Below are 17,999 nucleotides of genomic sequence, written 5' to 3' on the forward strand. Positions count from 1 at the left end.
GTGACGTTGTCTCTTTGACTTTACTGGCACTTTTCTCGAGAGTGGCAGCCACCGGCATCATCTTTCGTTTCTCCTCTCTATCGCATTTGTACTCTTCGCATTTATATGAACGATTTGTAATATGTGTATGATTTATGTAGACATCTTTCTTCCCAGCGTTCTTTTGTCTGAAGATGCATTACAAAGTTGGAAAAAGAGCATGCATACTTACCTCTTCAAAGAATCTTTCGACCAACAGTTATTTCGTTTTACTTTATAAAAACAAACTTACGAAGTATCTAGTAAAAAAATCAATAAAAATAATTATATATATATATATATACAATATATATAATATATATATATATATTTTTCACAAAAAGAAAAATTATATTTACACTTCAGAAAACTTTCACCGAAATTGTAACCAAAATAGCAATGCTTTTCGTCGTTCTTCTTTCCGCATTTACGAAATTGACACGGGTGGAAACGAATGCATATAATCGAGGGGAAGGAAAAACAGTAAGAGCTTTTACTTCGAGTGATCATATTCGGTCATTTGGCCAAAACGGGCCAGTCGCCCCTGATTCATTCCCTCTTGCGTCGCTAGTCGCTACGATATCGCTCCCCTCTCACGATGCATTCGGTACGTCGTAACTCTTGTGCCATTGAATTCGACGGAGCCGTAAAATCAAGCATTTCTTCGGCTCGAGCCACTGACGGTGGGATTTATGTCGTCGGCGAAATCGCGACGCCTCATTTCCACTGATCTTCACAGAGAGACGGTACAGATGCCGGGTGATCTCTCGAGCGTCTATACTTAACACGAGGCGTCGCGCGCAGAAGAGAGATATTTTTACGGAGGGCAAGACGGAAGCTGTTGAAAACTGCTCCTTGAGATACGCATCATAAAGTCCAAGAAATTTTGTGGATGTACATAAGTAAAAAATATTCCTAGATCTTAAAACGTTTTATCTTTTAAATTTTTTTTTTTTACATATTTTTGACGCATTTTTTGTATTTCATTAAGTGTCATTCATGGGGGCGCAGTGTGGTCTAGTGGGAAAGCGCCAGACTCATAACCCCGCCGAGGTACCGGGTTCGAGTCCACCTGAACACGGGAATTTTTACCACCAGTATATTTTAGACTGCGCCCCGCCGCACGAGTGGGGCTCGTGCGCAGAAACGGTGCCATCATAAGCAATTAATTAAGACCCCCAAAAGCTTAGGACTAAAGTACCTAAAGACACTAGGATTTTGGAAAAGTGCTAGGTTGACAGACCTGATAAACCTGGTACTAGGCTAAGGGCTGGCCCCAAAACACCTAGCAAAAAAAAGAGCGGGAGGTACAAAGGATCTTAGGATCTAGGTGCCATTAGGGGCTCAAGTAGAACCCCCCGCTTACTACTACTACTACTACTAAGTGCCATTCATAATTACCTTCTTCAGTTTTTCTCGCCCTGTTGATAGTTGATTCTCACACAGCGAAAAAAAACAAAGACATATTGAAATGAATATTAAAGCTCTCAGTCGCGTCATAAAGAAAAGGCCCGAACGATCCATAAACCAGCTTTCAAGCGGACGAAGAGCGCCGCTGCTCAGCTCGTTATCCTTGAAACAAAAAGAATTCGCCGGCAAGCCGTAGACCCGGGCCCGATATCCCCCGCGTGGAAAGGCGGAACTACGAAAAGTATGGTGAACAATGAAGTCGTCTGGCGAATGCTCGCGGACAGGCTCTCAGCATAGCTGGCGGTACACGGATGGGATCTCCGTAGCTCATCCTGGCAGGTACTTTTATCTCCGCGGCGGGCGCGAGAATGTACTCGCGAGGTATCCGGTGGCGGCACATCCGGTGAATCCGAGGACGAAGGGGCTGCTGACGAGAGAGGCAGAGAAGGGAAAAGAGAGAGAGAGAGAGAGAGAAAGAGAAAAAGATAGAGAGAGAGAGAAAGAAAGAGAAGTAACTCATCCGGCGGGAGGGGTGGCAAGGACGACGGCGGCGGCGGCGGCAGTGGCGGCGGGTTTCAGTCTCGGGCGTTATCTATACGCCACGTAGGGGCGTCGACATTTAAAATGCAGATTAGAGAACGGAGGAGCGGGCGCAAACGCAGACGTAAACGTAAGAGCGCCGGGTGGCAAGTGTTTTATTGGGGCCAGCTTCCGCTTCTGCCTCCCCGGCGGTCGAGTCGGGTCGGGTCGAGCCGCATCGCACGGCGATGCAGCGCGCCGCGATGCCACCGCGCAGATAAAGTCACAGCCCCTCCGAGCTTTAACCGCCCGCTAATTTATTGATCCTTGATTTATTTGACACGGCTGGCCGCTACAGCTTTAATTGCCCGCAAAGCGTTTGACGGATTTTAATAGGGCACGAGAGAGCGGCTGTCAGTGATTTCTGTACCGCGGGGTTTCTGTACGTTCTTCACGTGACGGGGATGCTTTTTGGTAGAAGTTTTGTAAATGCGCTTCGTCAAAAAAACTTCTGCAACATTCCGTCGTAACGAACAGTGGAATGGAAACGATTTATCAATCTAATTAATTTAAAGATTAGCTGTCCGACAAATCGTTGTTTACATAGAAAGGTCTTGTAATAGTTAATAGTAGATACTATACAGCTTTTTTTATCTTTTGTGACAAGTTGTACTATCTTCGAACTTTTTATGAGCTACGCTACTTTGTATCATAATACATCTAATTAATTATAATTTATTAGAATATTTGACTCACTTCAGATTACCCTGCACAAGATGTGATTTTATTTGATTCGTTTATACATGTAGTAAGTAGTATAAGTTTTTAATGAGCCCATTAATTTAGTATTTCTTAATGTAATCTCTAATCGCGTACACAAGGTAGCTCTCAAGGTAAATGTATAATTTCTGACGTAAGATCGGTAAAAAATAAACTGGTCACGATGATTCCAGTTGTATAGACATATCTATTTCTTTTATCTATACAAAATTATTCAATCAATTTTAAAAGATAATTCTCGCTCGGTGGACTGGTCTTTCGTGGAGCAATTACGAATAGCTCGGGACCGGCAAGAAAATTAAAATAAGTACATCAAATTAATCGACTAGCTGGGCAAGACTTCGAGAGCGTAACGCGATTTACATATCTCTACAAGCTTGTTTGACTTTAAGTACCGCGGCAAGATCGATTTGCCGTCCGAGCAGCACGCGACTGCGGGCAATCGCGTCAGGAACTCGATGAAAGTTTACACAAGCAATTGGCACAGGAACGGGTTCCTTTCGCGATTTATCGAAGCCGAAGATCAAAGTACCGCCGGGTAACTCAAGGCAAACCGTCGCACGAATCGAGGTAAACCAAAATCTTCGGAGGTCCCGCTGCTGAGAGTCTAATCCGACAAGATTTGGCGAGAGGAGTATGTAAACGCGAGCTCGCGCAAGGTGGCAATCGGTGGTGCCAAGGTACTCGCTGAACTTGCGGAGTTTTGACGTAACGAGTTTGAGACGCGAGACCACCTTTGCGGCACGATTACCGGTGCTTACTCCTCAAGATATTGTTCGGCGCTCTGGAGATTATATACGTACGACGTTCAAAATCTTTCCAGACCCCGAAGTGGCTAGCGGGTAATATCGAGAGTGCACCAGACGCGTAAACTAGCTGTCGTTTCTTGCTCCCCCCCTTCTTGCCGTCATTATGCGCGCTCGTTCTTTGTCTCTGTCTTTATTTGTCTGTCTCTCCATCGGCACATCCTCCGCTTCTCTTTCGGGTCGGAAACCACGAGTGTTTGGCAGTTACATGAAATACGAGAGCGAATCTCGCTGGATGCGCATTGTCCGGTCCGTGCCGTTGGAACCAAAGCCAGCAACAATGGGGAGTGACCTCGGCTCGATTGTCCTTTAATTTACGGGAATTGCAAGCCCCCTACTCTCTGCCCGTAGAGAGGCTACGCTACCTCCGCGAAAAGCACTCACGACCCCTGTCCTACGGCCGCATATAGCCTCCCCCCCCGTTGCCCCCTTCGTCCGCAGCCAACCCTCTCTTCACGCGTCAGCCCCGTTTGAGTGCGCGGGCGCGCGCCACGAGCTTAATTCGATCTCCATAATCGCTCGAGCTTTACATAATCGGGGAGTGCTAATACCGATTCCCGCGCTACAATCGATTTCTGACATACTCCAGGCGTGCGATTAAGCGGCACGGATTACACCTACATCGGCACGGCAAGCCGCGGCGACTGCGGCGACTGTGCACCTGGCAAATATACACGGGAACACTGTAATTCGCGCCGTTATTGGTACCATGAATATTTCATGGTACTATTACTTTCAGCTCGCACGCCAAGAGCATGTACGCACCGCGGGAACATCGTCGCGAAAAGATAATTGATCGTCGATTAACGCAGCAACGTTGTTACCCTTATCGTGTTACGCGTATATCAGATAAGTCACACAAATTAACAATATGTTATAAATTTTCTCTGATACAAAATTGTATGCGTCTGTATATGCAAATGTTACTGTACACCTTCATTAACATATTTCTTGAAATACATTTTATCCGCTAGAAACTTATAAGCATATACGTCATGCTGCAAAGTATCGTATCGCTGGAATCCGCGCCGTCTTTGCGAAGCGGTTACCTCGAAAGCTCGCGCAGCGAAAGAAGCAGAAAAGAAGGGTGCCGTAATGCGCGTAAGTATAGCTGAGAGATGCTCTTACACGCGCGGCTCTAGCAAGCGTCGAACAATCGTCGCTTTGCACCCTCGGCGCGAAACGGAAAATGTATCTCGGTTGACAGAGCTCAAACAAAGGGTCGGACATTCGCGCGAGGGTTGTCCCTGTCACGTTTCCTCCCCTTCCGCGCTGTTCTTCCATCCGGCGTCCTCCTTCCACTTATTTGCCGCTCGCCCGGTCCTTCTCTCTCTCTCTTCCTCTTTCGCGTGACATTAACTCGGCAAATACCCGTTCTCGAACTGTCAAAGGATTAACGTCGCAGCACGATCCTTTCCGTGCGTCCGCTCCGGCGCTTGTAACGAGCAAAGTTCATGACGTGATTCCGTGGAAGCGGTCGACCAGCAAAATCGTAGCCTGGAAATGGCCGAATGTCTTCATTCCGTATCTGGTTTCTATCCAGCTAAAACTGTAGTCCTAAGTATTGCGTACTGTGGTTGGATTGGATTTTATGATTGTAAAGTTACTACGGCTACTTCTAATACCGAAGAAGATTATTATCTTCTACGTCGTTCGAGCTAGGACAGATGCCATTAAGTCATAATTAAGAAGAAACGAAATTAACACATTAAGCTTTTACATATAAAATTATCTAAAAATCTGATTTAATGTATACAAATTAGTATATTATTTTGAACTTGTGAGAATACTACTTAAGTAAGAGCATTCGAAGTATATTGAACAATTAACGTTTGTTCCCCGATATAGGAAATATCTAGTTGGGAATACTCGTAAAGTTAAGTGGAGAAACGTTACATTAGTTATGAAATCTCGGGAAGAGCGATAGTACGGGAAATATCGAGAAATCGTTTGTTTGTCATGGAAAGAAACGAGTAGGTATCTGAATTCGAAATAAACAAGGCGTCTCGTTACTTCGCAGCGCATCAATCTCGATCGCCGACAGATCGTTACTTTTAATTGATATTAATTCTTGATAAGACTCGATCGCGAGCAATTTAATTAACATTGCCCCCGAGGCACGCAAGACAAACGATCGAGTAACCATTCGCCGCCGCTTGCACATTTCATTTCGAAGAGGTACATTTTTCGCCGGTAGACCGCCGCGGCGGGACGAAGACAAATAACAAACGATGGTGCACCGTGGCTTCCATCTACGGGTACCAGCGTCGCCAAGTCTTGCTTTACCAGAGTAAACACCGGTCCCGGGGAAAAGACGAGTGAAGAAGCTCGTTAAAAACTTTCCAAAGCCAGATACTTCCGCCGGCACTACGCCGAGAAACGTCGGGTTCGTTTGGGAATCCGCTGAGTTGGTATCTTCGATTATAAAGTCGTTCAAGGCGGCCACATTTTCTGCAACGAAGACTTTCTTATCGTGAAACTTTCTCACGTTTGTAATTGCAATTTTTCACCGAGAAGTACCGTTACAGTCGAGTTAATTACTAATCTTTCGCGATGTCGTGTAATAAAGAAAACATCGTGCAAAATATTGACGAATTGCGTACACCACAATGTTATGGGACAGTCAAATTGAACGCAACATTTAATCATGTTTCTCCAGTCAGGGAGCGTCATAAGATGCGTCAGCGATACGTCACGGGTTCTTTTCCTCATAGAATTTCGAAGTGTTCCCCGCCAGAGCTGCCCGCGTCCTGAATCCTGATCGTTCAATGAATCGACGGAACCAGTTGACAATTCAACCGCGAGCATCGAACCGCAGTCGAGCAATCTTATCGATCTTGTCGATCTTTCGGCTTGCCCGCCCACACTCAAAGACCGTGTTCAACTCACTCCGTTCATTTTCTTCTCTCTCTCTCTCTCTCTCTCTCTCTTGCTTTCACACGAATCACCCCCTTTCTTCTTTATCACCGCCTCGCGCTTCTTATCTGCCCATCTCCCTTTCTACGTGGTTTCAAGACGAGACGATGCAGCACCACGAAACGCGTCGGAACGAATAGTATCTCGAAACAGAAACATCGGACCGGCATTGCCAATGACGCAGCCAACGGAGTATCGAATATTGCAAAGATAATAGGAGGTACAATTGAATGAAGCAGATATATACCTTTGAGAAAATTGTATGTATATATACTCACATAAGAACATTGTTTTATTATAATTAAAAATAGAATAGTTAAGGCTACTGACGTATACAAATCGATATGCCGTATTCTCTAACGTACCATGCCAAAATCGTATCTGTCATCTATAGTAAAATAATCCACAATTCTTCATCTGAAACAACTGACAGGGATATTTTAAAGTCCCATATATTAAGCCTCGGGGATATCGGATATCCAGCAATTTCGCATTTTAACTGTTGGATGCGAGATTTATTGTTTCCCCGCAAAGTGGTACGCGCCAGTCGCGGCGTGGTTATCAATCAACCTATAGTGGATTGCATTTAATAAGAGTAAGGTGATCCACGCCCTCAAATCTTCTTGTATATTTCACGCAAAGCGTCTTAAAAAGCTTCTCAGACGGGAAGCGTTACATTGACGCGGTTCTCGGTTGCCGAAGCAACCGCCACTACAAACCGGAAAGATATACGAGATGGCATAGGAATTTCATTTAATCCGAGCTTCCGCGCGGTCGGCCGAGATTCGATTTATGGTGTAATCAGGGTGTGCACGACTCCGCTCTCTCTTCCCATGCAGTCGCTTTTGCGCAAACACACCAGTGAATCCAAACATAACCCGAGCCCTTTTATATCCCTCCGCGCGATTCGTTCTAGTGCAGATCTAAATTCTTGCACCGTGGGAGGGTGAGGCGGGAGGGAATTCTTCGTATTGTACGCAACTGCAATTACAAGCGTAATTCTACCGAAGATTCCCGATGTCTTCTTTTGCGTCCTAAAAATCAGACGATATGATAGTGGAATCTTACGGATTTCGTCATAAATCACAGCACAAGTACAATGGAATTTGCCGGGAAATCGTATAACCGAGACGAGACGAGTGACAAATATACAATTGTCCGGCAATGTTCACCAACTTTTCCGTCGGAAAATGACATGATTGCGCGTGATGTCGCGTATGCATTCGCACGTTGACGTCAGTCGCGCGACCGCATGTAGGAGCTTGACGTCACGTAGAGGAAACTTTCCCAACCCTCGAAGAAGACAAGATGCACAATTTTTCACCGTCGACCTGTCACCCCGGTACAAAGAAGTGTCCCAGAGTTTGCGCGTGTGCGCGTCCGCATATTCCGGCCGTGAAAATGATTCTCTCTGACGCTGTCTTCTTCTCCGAAAGAGAACCGTCGACGATCAATCTCACGCATGACACGCGTCGCGCGGAGTTAATTTAACGACGCTTACGTATCCGTGTCTAATTGGAGACGCGGCCAAAGCAAGTCCCCTTTCCTCGCTCGATCTTCCTTTTCATGGTTTAAACGGAGGACGACGCGCGGCTCGTCGCGGCCGGGCGAAATTAATTAGTTCGGCGACCCGAATGAAAACTAACGAGTCTCTAGCGCGGCTTCCATCCCCCCCCCCACCTCCTGCTCTCTTTCGCCACCTTTTCTTTTTCGGTACCACGCCGAGCGAAGTAATTAAAGATGAAAACAGCGTCCAAGAGATTCACCAGAGTATACGTAAGCGGATCGAATGGGCGTCAATTACAGGAAGAAATCGCGCCAAATACGTTCCGGCGTAAAGATTTAACGGTAGCGCGAGGAGTAAGAGGGTAAAAGAGTGAATTAAAGGACGGGAGAAGGGAGGCAAGAGAGAGAGAGAGAGAGAGAGAGAGAGAGAGAGAGAGAGAAAGAGAATGGATACGAGCGCTCACGTACGGATAATGCAGGCTGAATGAGGCACTGATCGATAGGGCGCATTGGGCGATCCACTATTCCATGAGTCTCTAAGTTCTTTCTCGTCGGTTCTTACAGAGATCTCGCGAAAGAATGCATGCGGGGCGATAAAAAATATCGAGATCAATATGGCAAATTCGGAATTGATTGTCTCCTTGCGACTGAGCATCGAGGAAACGTTTGTACATTAGACTTTGATTTCTTTCCGATAATTTAGCAGTAATTTTTCTCTCCTTGCCCATTTTTTCTTAATCTCTTACTGCTCTTTCTTCCTTCTTTAAATTTCTAATTTTGTCATCACTCAGCTGCAGTTGGACATATACGCGATGATACTTTGCTCCAGAAATACGTTTACGTTATGTAATTCCACAAACATCTACAGACATAACAACTTCGCAATGCACGATGTTGCTGCAGCAATCACGCTAATAGTCCGATATATTATTAGTGAATGGTAACCGATCCATTACGTGACTATTGGGCGCATCGAAGTTGCGTTATGCAATTGGTATGCCAATAAGCGACTGGAAATTACGCAATCTATCCGTATTTGTGTGCAATAATGAACGCGAACATTTAACGTTTAACCCGCACGGCAAAGCCTAAGCGCAAATGATATATTACACTGCCTCAATGAAGCTGAGAAAGAGAGAAAAAGAGAGAAAGAGAATCGACATGCCTTTAAAGATTATTTTCTAACGTTCCCAGCAGGTTTTTTTTCCAGTTGCGAATAAATCGTATCAGACATAAACGTTAATTAACATAAACACTACGGAGCCACGTTACCGAGACGACGAGATATCTTCATTCGTTCCCCGTAGGAAGATTCTCATCTGCAGCGGACGAAGCTTCATTTACGATCTCTAGTCGGCCGTACCACCAGATCGTTCCGACGTTAAAGCTCGTTCGCATGGCGTGGAGATTCGTATCGGCGTGCAGGAAACCGGATCGAAACTGCCTCCGTGGAGGATATCGTGGCCGACGTATCAGAATAAAAGCACGACGACAGCAATTTTCGCCCTTACGCAGAGCGGTCCAATAATTTTCTTTTACCGAAGTGGATTTCGTTCCCCGTAACGCGTGCACGGGAGCCACTTAATTTTATGGCTCTGCTTGTACGTGCAACACCACAGTCGTACTTTATATTTACAATGTACCTAAGTATGTACATTTTAATTCCCAAACATCGTGCGTGTTCTATATGCCAATTAAGAAGGATAGCAAAATATTTTCATAGACAAGATAAGCTGATTACGGACTTTAATACAGATAAATCATTTCGCAAACGTACACTTATAAAGTAATCCATGCATTGTACATTGCACTCTATAGAAAGTATGCTCTAATATATATTTGTTATATAAAGCTTATTGTTTATTCTTTCTCATTAAATATACTATTTTAATTGATATTTTCATCATGGGGCGACTGTATAATTTGAGAAAAGTCGACATCTGAGATTGATAATAATTAAACCGGGAAAATCTCTACGACGTTCGTTCATTCGGATCAATGAGGAAGTTTAATCGCGTCGATTTCTCGCGAATCGTTGATTAGGTCGTTGACCTGAGGAAGACGGCGAGGACGGTGATTAACGAGCTGGAATTAGGCAAAGACCCCGATGAATAATTATGCACTCTCTCTCCGCCCTTTAGCTGAGGAAGAGACTGCAGTACACGCGCGCCGAAAAAAAGAGGATTCGCGAAAGGGACGGAGGGAGGGGAGATGAGCCCAAATCGAGATTAATCGACATTGATTGAAAGAAGCTACCCGCGGTTCTTCGAAGAGGACGAAGGAAGAGAAGAGAAGAAGGGGAAGAAGGATAAGGAGGGAAGGTAGAGGAAAGGAGAAGACACCGATGGACACCGGTCGGATTTCGCGAATTAACGAACCACGTCGATCCACGAAGGAAACTCAATACCGGACGCTCTCGATCACCATGCGCTCGCTGACTCGCCGATCATTAATCAGCGTACCGGCAGGACCCAGTCGAACGATCGAACTCTAAGAAGCGTGATGGATGGGGACACTACGAACGCTTACGGATCGTAACCGTGCTTTGCTCTTCAAAGTGCATTCTCATGCTAGGCAAGATTTCGTCAGTCTTGTTGTCGTTTGTCAACTCGTTACTCTCGTTCGTTGTTTCCTACAATGGACGACACGAAACGGATCGGAAACTCCCTTCGTCCGAAGACAATGCGCATCGTTGAGATTTCGTCAACTCAGTCAACTGTCGACGGGAAATTACATCGCAAATCGCGAGTAACACAGTTACTGCTTACTTAATATAATGTATCTTTTTAGAGCAAATGCACGAAAAAAATTGCATGAAAATATTCCGTCCCAGGCTTGACAAAGCGTTTTGTAATTAATTACTTGTAAGCAAGTCGAAAAATAAGCTGTTATTTTAATGCACACACTTTGCGAAGAAGATATCAAATAGCATAAAAATAAAAATAAAATAAAAAACAGGATTACATCAATTCAAAGATAACTGGCATATGTAGTGTGAAAACACGTGCTAGGATACTATAGCTGCTTGTATTCGCGACTACCTGTCGCATTGAATCGCAATCGAATAATCCACAATTCGCTAAATTCTTTTTTCTCACAGTGTCAGTCGCGATGCGTGCAACTGAATAATGTACAGCTATTAAGCTACAACGTACACAATGGTGCGAGAGTTACGCACGAAAACAATTTCGCGGGTGCGAAAATTGCCGTGAGGCACACGTGGCGTTACTCGTGTTCGAGGTAAAGTTGCGGGTGGTACGAGAGATGATCAATCGGCGCGCGAGTAAAATCAGAGGCAGAGGAAGAGAAGGAGAAGAAGAGTGAGAGGCGGAAAGAGAGAGAGGGAGAAGGAGGCGGAAGGAAAAAGAATAACGGGAGCGAGGGTAGTAAACGTATCTCTCGGGAAGACACCTTGAACGGGGAGAGATATACGAGCGCATTTTCGTCGAGTTGCACGCAAACACGAATTGCTTCCAGTTCGAGGAACGTTTAGTACTGGTGCGCCAGCAATTCCTATAAAATGAAGGACATGATTGAAATAAAATAATCATAACACCCGCGGCTATATTCCGGATCGCGCGCCAATCCGGCTGCTTCGAGATCTCGAGAGGCACCCTGCAATGCGACTTCCAATTTAATTTTAATGTAAGAAGAAAATAGATACGCGGATATATAAGCTGCATTATTACTCCTTTGATATTTGTAGAAATTATTGGATTACTAATTAATTCAATTAACTGATTTCCATTCCGCGTGACCATCGCGACGGTCGTTAAGGAAATCGAACTGAAACTCGAGAAGAAGCGTCGCCAGAAATGAAATGTCGTTGAAATACGTTTGCGAGTAAGCGCGAAATGATCAATTGACATTGGCGTGAGTAAGAGGCGGAAAGCAGGGGGATAAGTGAACGGGCAGTAAACATGTTTCTCATATTCTCAAGAAAGCGGCACCTGAGAGCAGAGATATACGAGTATACTTTCGCGGTGCAATGTGAAGCTATGGCGCACGTATCGGGCGGCTGTTAGGTTGCGTTCAGCCCTTGTATCATTCCGCGATTCCGCAGAATTTATTTGCCTGTCAGACGCAAGAGAGTTAGGTTACCGGGGGAAGGATTTTACGGTGATAGTTGAAGTTATGCTACTTGAAACTTATTTTCATCCAAGCGCTCGGCTGGCCATCGTCGCGGCGCGGCGTGCCAAGCCTGCCGCGGCCGTAATGCGACGTCAGAAAATTCGATTGCGCTCGATTCGTGTGCACGCGGGTCTTAAAAGTACGCGGAGGTACGGCACGCGTATTTATCTTGCTTTATGGGGCAAACCAACCCCATACGAGCGCGAGCATAAATTACGCTAAATTCTCTCGCGGCGCGGCGGTGTCTCGCCGGCGCAGCTCGCGTGCACCGCGTACTCGGATTTTATAAATTTACATTTTCAAAGCACACAGTGTGTCACGACGAGCGTGCGCCCCGACGGGTTTGCACGTGCTTTAATCGTCCCTTCATAAAAGAGATCTCATAATGTTTTAATTCCAGGAGCAAAGTGCGGGTGCACGAGCTGGCGAGCGTAACGTGTCAACTGACAGAAGTTCTCCGTTTACATAGATAAAAAGCTTCGTACGCGTTCTAGACGGAAAACTTTAGAAAAAAATTCGATTATTACCAAATCACTGTTGCACGCGGCGTCAAAATAATCTTCTCTCACAAAAGATATGTTAATTAAAAGAATTAAAAGACGAAAGCTTCTCCAAGAAAGCTCCAAATAACTCATCCATTGAGGTAGCTTCCTGCCGCAAGCTTGTAGTCGTTTAAAAGAGTAGGATAAAATAAAGTGCCCTAATAAATAAGGATTAGCGCGTCTTTGCGACAATTTATGCGCAACAATGTGCATACTCGCGCTATGCGCGTCGCGCATGTAAAAGATCGTTCGCCTAATTATTTTTTTCGCGTGTACACGAGCGCCGCGCGTCGAGAGCGCCGTAATCTTCGATCTAAGATTTTATGAAGACACGGTTCTGGCGCGGGCTCGCACGCTGTGAATTTATGGCCGTGGCCTTGCCTGTACGTACGGTGGACAGAGAGAAAGAGAGAGAGAGAGAGAGAGAGAGAGAGAGAAAGAGAGAGAGATCGAGCACTCCTCTGGAAGTTCGTGTATCCACCTACGTCCACTCGCGCGTCCGCTGCCGCGACGAAGGCAGGCAGAAAACGAATCGTCCGAAATGACAGCGGCCTGAATCGTGTTCCGGCAGTAATGCCGCTCGCCGGAAACCGGCCCACGCGTCCTTAGTCGTAATCTGATTTTAAATCGATCTCGGAGAGAGGCGCGTGAAGCGAATTATTCTTTCTATTTATAAGCTCTGAGCTATACGTACGCGGTGTAAACGCAGTGATGTAATATCGACAGCAAATAAATACTCCAATAGCGCAAAGGTAGAAAAATTCATTTCTCACTATCTTCTTAGGTTTGTGTGATGGACGACGTAATATATTTATATCTTTTGTATTTAGAAGAAAATATACATATATATGTTTTTGTATAAATATCCTGAAAAACCAATTGGGTAAATGCCTCAGTACTAACTGCCCTCGCATAAAAATTAGATATACGAGAAAGTTAAAATTTATAAAACACGTGTAAACGGAGTGCACAGTCAGCTGTTACTTCTTGTTAGTCTGACGCTCACCTACGATTTCTACTAATCTTTCTATGTCTGATCTCTTATGCGCGCAGCGGAATTCGCTCGGCTAGAAGAATAAAAGAATCGCCGTCCGAAGAAAGAGCCGGGGATCCCAAGAGAAATCATTCCGAACACCTGCTCTTAAAGTGCCAATAACTGTAGAGTTTACTGCGTCCTCTTTATTTGCGCAACTTCCAAGCGACAATGAAGAGCGAAAAGAAAGCTTTCCTGCATTATTAAGCCGCGTTTCTCCGACGGTGCTCTTTATTAAAAGCCACATGCACTTTGATGTAACGTATGCTCTTAAGATTACCTCGTTCGGGTAGCGGTTCAACTTTATTTTAAAGCGACGTGATTCACCCGCGGACACGCGGTGTGACAAGTTTATTATATCACTCTCTCTCTCTCTCTTCTCTAACCGTAAAACGGAGGCAATTTTGCACCATTATTTCTCCCCTGTTTCTACAATGAAAATGAAAACGCTGATAAAAATGTTTCTCTTAGCTATATTAAATATTCAAACGCTAAAATATTAACTCATTTTATGGATTTTAAACGACAGAAATTCAAGAGAGATATAACGATTCTAAGAGGCAAGAACATGCAAAAACATTGCATAAAACAGTATTTGATTGGAAGAAGATTACGCACGAGCAGGAGTTATCCATATTCTAAGTAAGCAAGATCTGTGTAATTGTTCTTTACGAGATGACCAACTCTTCCGGAACACTTAAGGCATTCTTATGCAGGCGTTAACGGGTTTAAAACAATGTAATCTTTCGCGTGTCTCAAGATTTCCGTTTCAATTTCAGCTTCGTCCGAGGTCTGAGCGGCAAAAAGAAAACGCGTGCGTGTAAACCGAGAATTTCTATTATCCGCGGCGCGAAACGGGTAGTTGTAGTTGGGGCTTTAAAGTTATGCCTGTGATTCCTCCTTTCATATACGCCAGACGCGCGCACCTCCGACTACGGTGCATGATCCGAATGATCCTGTCCATGAAGGGTTACGAACGACTATCATTGCCAACGAGCGGAGGGTCGCTCACGTGCGCTCTTTCCCTGAAAGAGAGAGGAGAGACGAGGGACGGCGGCGGGAGACGACGACCGAGAGAAAAAGAAAACGAGATCGCGGCATGCATACGAAATAGATGGTAGGAGCGATATTAAAGTAGTTCCTTCTGTGTAAGGCGAGGTGCTACCGCGGACAAATGGCCCGAAATGTTCGCGAAAGTTGCCGGCTCCGCGTGTGGCAAATTATTTTTCACCCCTGCCGCACGAGCGAGCGAACGAAGGAGAGAAAAAAGGAGAGAGAGGTTTATCGATGTGGAGAACGGTGTCTCGTTGCCAAGGGAAAGTCGGTGAAAAATCGCTCCTTGCAGCGTCGGGGATCGGAGAGTACGCGCCCACGAAAATTCCACCACGTCGGGGAGTTCATTCGGTGAGTATAACGATCCCACGCGAGTTAATCGGTGTGGATCAATTCATTAGCTCGTAAAGCAAAACCTTTCCCTTATTGCTAATCGATGTACCCGCGGCGATTTACCTACCATAGCTAACTGACGAACTTCCCGAGAAGGGTCGCTCGAAAATTAAGCACTTCGGAACGGAGTTCCTCTCTCCCCCTTTCTTTGCATGCTCTTTCCGTAGATGAACGTCCAAGTGGGAAAAATCCAATTTAATCTCAGAATGTTATAAAGTTTCTTTTCCAATTCTTCGAGGACACGGGTGATTTAAGGTTCGTCAAGAGGGCGTGTTAACGAGCTCCAACGGCTCTCTTTACCCCGACTCGCGTTTGCAGTTGCCGATCCCCTTGCACCCCGATTTACTCGGCGCGCGCGATCCTATGAACTTCCACGGACTGCCGTCCACAGCCCCGAGCCCGGGGGACTGAATTTAACATCCAGGCACCTGAGCCTCGGAAATCGACTACCGATGAAATGAAATCCTTTGTGACGGTTCGATGCACTTCGCTATTCCGATCTGTTTTTTTTCGAATCGTCTCTCGCCGTTGCTTGTTTCAATGTAAATATTTTACGACTTATAAATACCGAAAGTACCTTGTATATCCTTAACATTGTAATAAATAAATTCTAATTATTAAATCTAAAAGAAATGTGGAAAAATATTGAAAAAAGTTGTTAATTATTTTTATTTAAATAAATACTGTCGATAAAAAATGAATAGAAAATAGCAATAGAATTGAACTCCCTTGCGTCATTATACCGAAAAAGAAGGAAGATTTTTCGCGCTCATAATGGAAATATTAACGCATTAGCCTAAGATGTGAGTGGTGAATTACACGTTGAGAGTTCCCGTCGAGGGAACTTTAAATTCGCCGTCAGTAACTCCGCGGGGAGGTTATTAGCGACTCGTCAACTCCTCTCATATTTCACCCGAGTGACGAAGAATTTTTACATTAGGGCCCGCTGTGCTTTGAGGCGACAATTAAAATATCTCGGAGGCATAGTCGCGCGTCTGTGCGGCATGAGCTGGCACATGAGCGAACGAACGAGAGAGGGCGAGCGAGCCGCGAATAAAACGAGTAGAATTCTGCGTCTGGCCTTCAAAGAATACTTAAACGGCGGCTGATGGAGGGGAAAAAAACACAGAGCAATTAAGTGAGAAACGCTATCCGGGACAGATTGAAGTTTGACATGCGCGGCAAATGATCTGCACACGACCAAAAGTTTCCAATTATATCTTTTGCGTTACGGCCAATAAATGTAATAATTAGAAGTATATTATTATAAGTTCAACAACACGAATTTATAGATATTCTACAGGTATATAAAGTTGCTCCACTTTTAATAAACAAGAGTACGGAGTCATTTATGTATCATTACCACACAAAAGTTGGCGAATAAGAAATGAGATGAGCTCCTATGCTTTCCATCGTGGCGTATTATTTTCTCGGAAACACAACGCGGCGAAAGTTAACGGAAATAGCTTGGGGATGCGTATTCTACGTTTACAGTGCAAATCATTGTACCCGCGCGCCCGGGGATTTCACGGTCGGAACCGAGGAAAGTTTCGATTTTCACCGTTGCGGATAGAAACGGCGGAGGGGACGCTCCGATCCCCCCGGGAGGACCTCGAGGAAGAGGGAATGTTTCGTTCGATCAATCGAAACCCTGGCGCCATTCGTGCCGATTTGTCGGAAATAAGTCGATCCGTATCCCAGGTGTACGAGGGTTATCGGTGTTCGGCTATTCGCACTCGATTCGCCTCAAACGAAGATAAATGCGTCTTACCCACATTTCACCTATGATCCTTTCTCTTATGGGATACAGTTCCGTTCGATATCCTTTGTAATCGAAATATACTATGTACATGTGTGACTGCCTATCTATATAAACTGCGTTATTAAGTTTTGCAATATAACGGAATATATACGCACATTTATATTATCGCCATGTAAAAAGCGAGAAATTAATTTGCATGACAAAAAGATTCCTCCACGTAAGGCTGATGTAATTGCGCCGACGAATACAGCATTTCTCGTCGCGAATACAATTTTGATCGAATGTGTCCCGTTGATTTTTTGGTACCTATCGCAGAATACCGCAGAAATATCAGAAAACGCGCGCTGCCTATATGGTTCAACACACACCGATGCGTGAGCGGGACGTGACAATTTATGCCACGAATATTTGATGTGACATCCGAGCGGTCGACTTCTCCTGCTCCTTCTCCCCTTTCTCTCGTCGCGCAATTTGTGTGCTTTACCGGCGGTGTTTTGTGCCGGTGGAAAAAGCCGACGGGACATTATATTCCGGACGCTTCGCTTCTTCGCATCTCTCTCTCTCTCTCTCTCTCTCTCTCTCTCTCTCTCTCTACGTCGCACAAAATATCGTGTAATTTATGCACCCCGCGAGCTCGTTCATAAAACCCAAATATTTTAAAACAAGGGTAAAAGAGCGGAAAGCGCGCGCGGCAGCATCGCTCTTTGCGAGAAATGATGGTTGTTGCTGGTTACGCGAAGAGGTTGCCTTGCTATGAAAATTGGGAACCTTTTATACGACAAAGGAATAAGACACCTCTTATCTCCGTTTTCTCCTTGCAACAATATAGACTTTATATCTGAAAAGAACTATGTGCAGGTATTGCGCTCCTTGATTTAGGCAAAGTTGCGATTTAATCCACGATGTTTCAAGAAATACATTTCCGTTACGTTTGTTAAGCAGCATCACCGCCTCGATCACCGCGCAAATCGTCGCTCAGAAGACCATGCAGAGCCCCGAGCTTCAAGTTCCAACATAAATACTTTATAACTTTAACTCTCATGTCATATATACGTATTAATATCATCGCAAAATGATGGTGTGCTTCTAACCATGTTCTCGCGCATTTTCGCGGATATTACGACATTGAG

The sequence above is a fragment of the Temnothorax americanus genome, unplaced genomic scaffold (genome assembly GCF_048541705.1).
Source record: "Temnothorax americanus isolate GAGA-0224 unplaced genomic scaffold, ASM4854170v1 Scaffold42, whole genome shotgun sequence".
Taxonomy (NCBI): domain Eukaryota; kingdom Metazoa; phylum Arthropoda; class Insecta; order Hymenoptera; family Formicidae; genus Temnothorax; species Temnothorax americanus.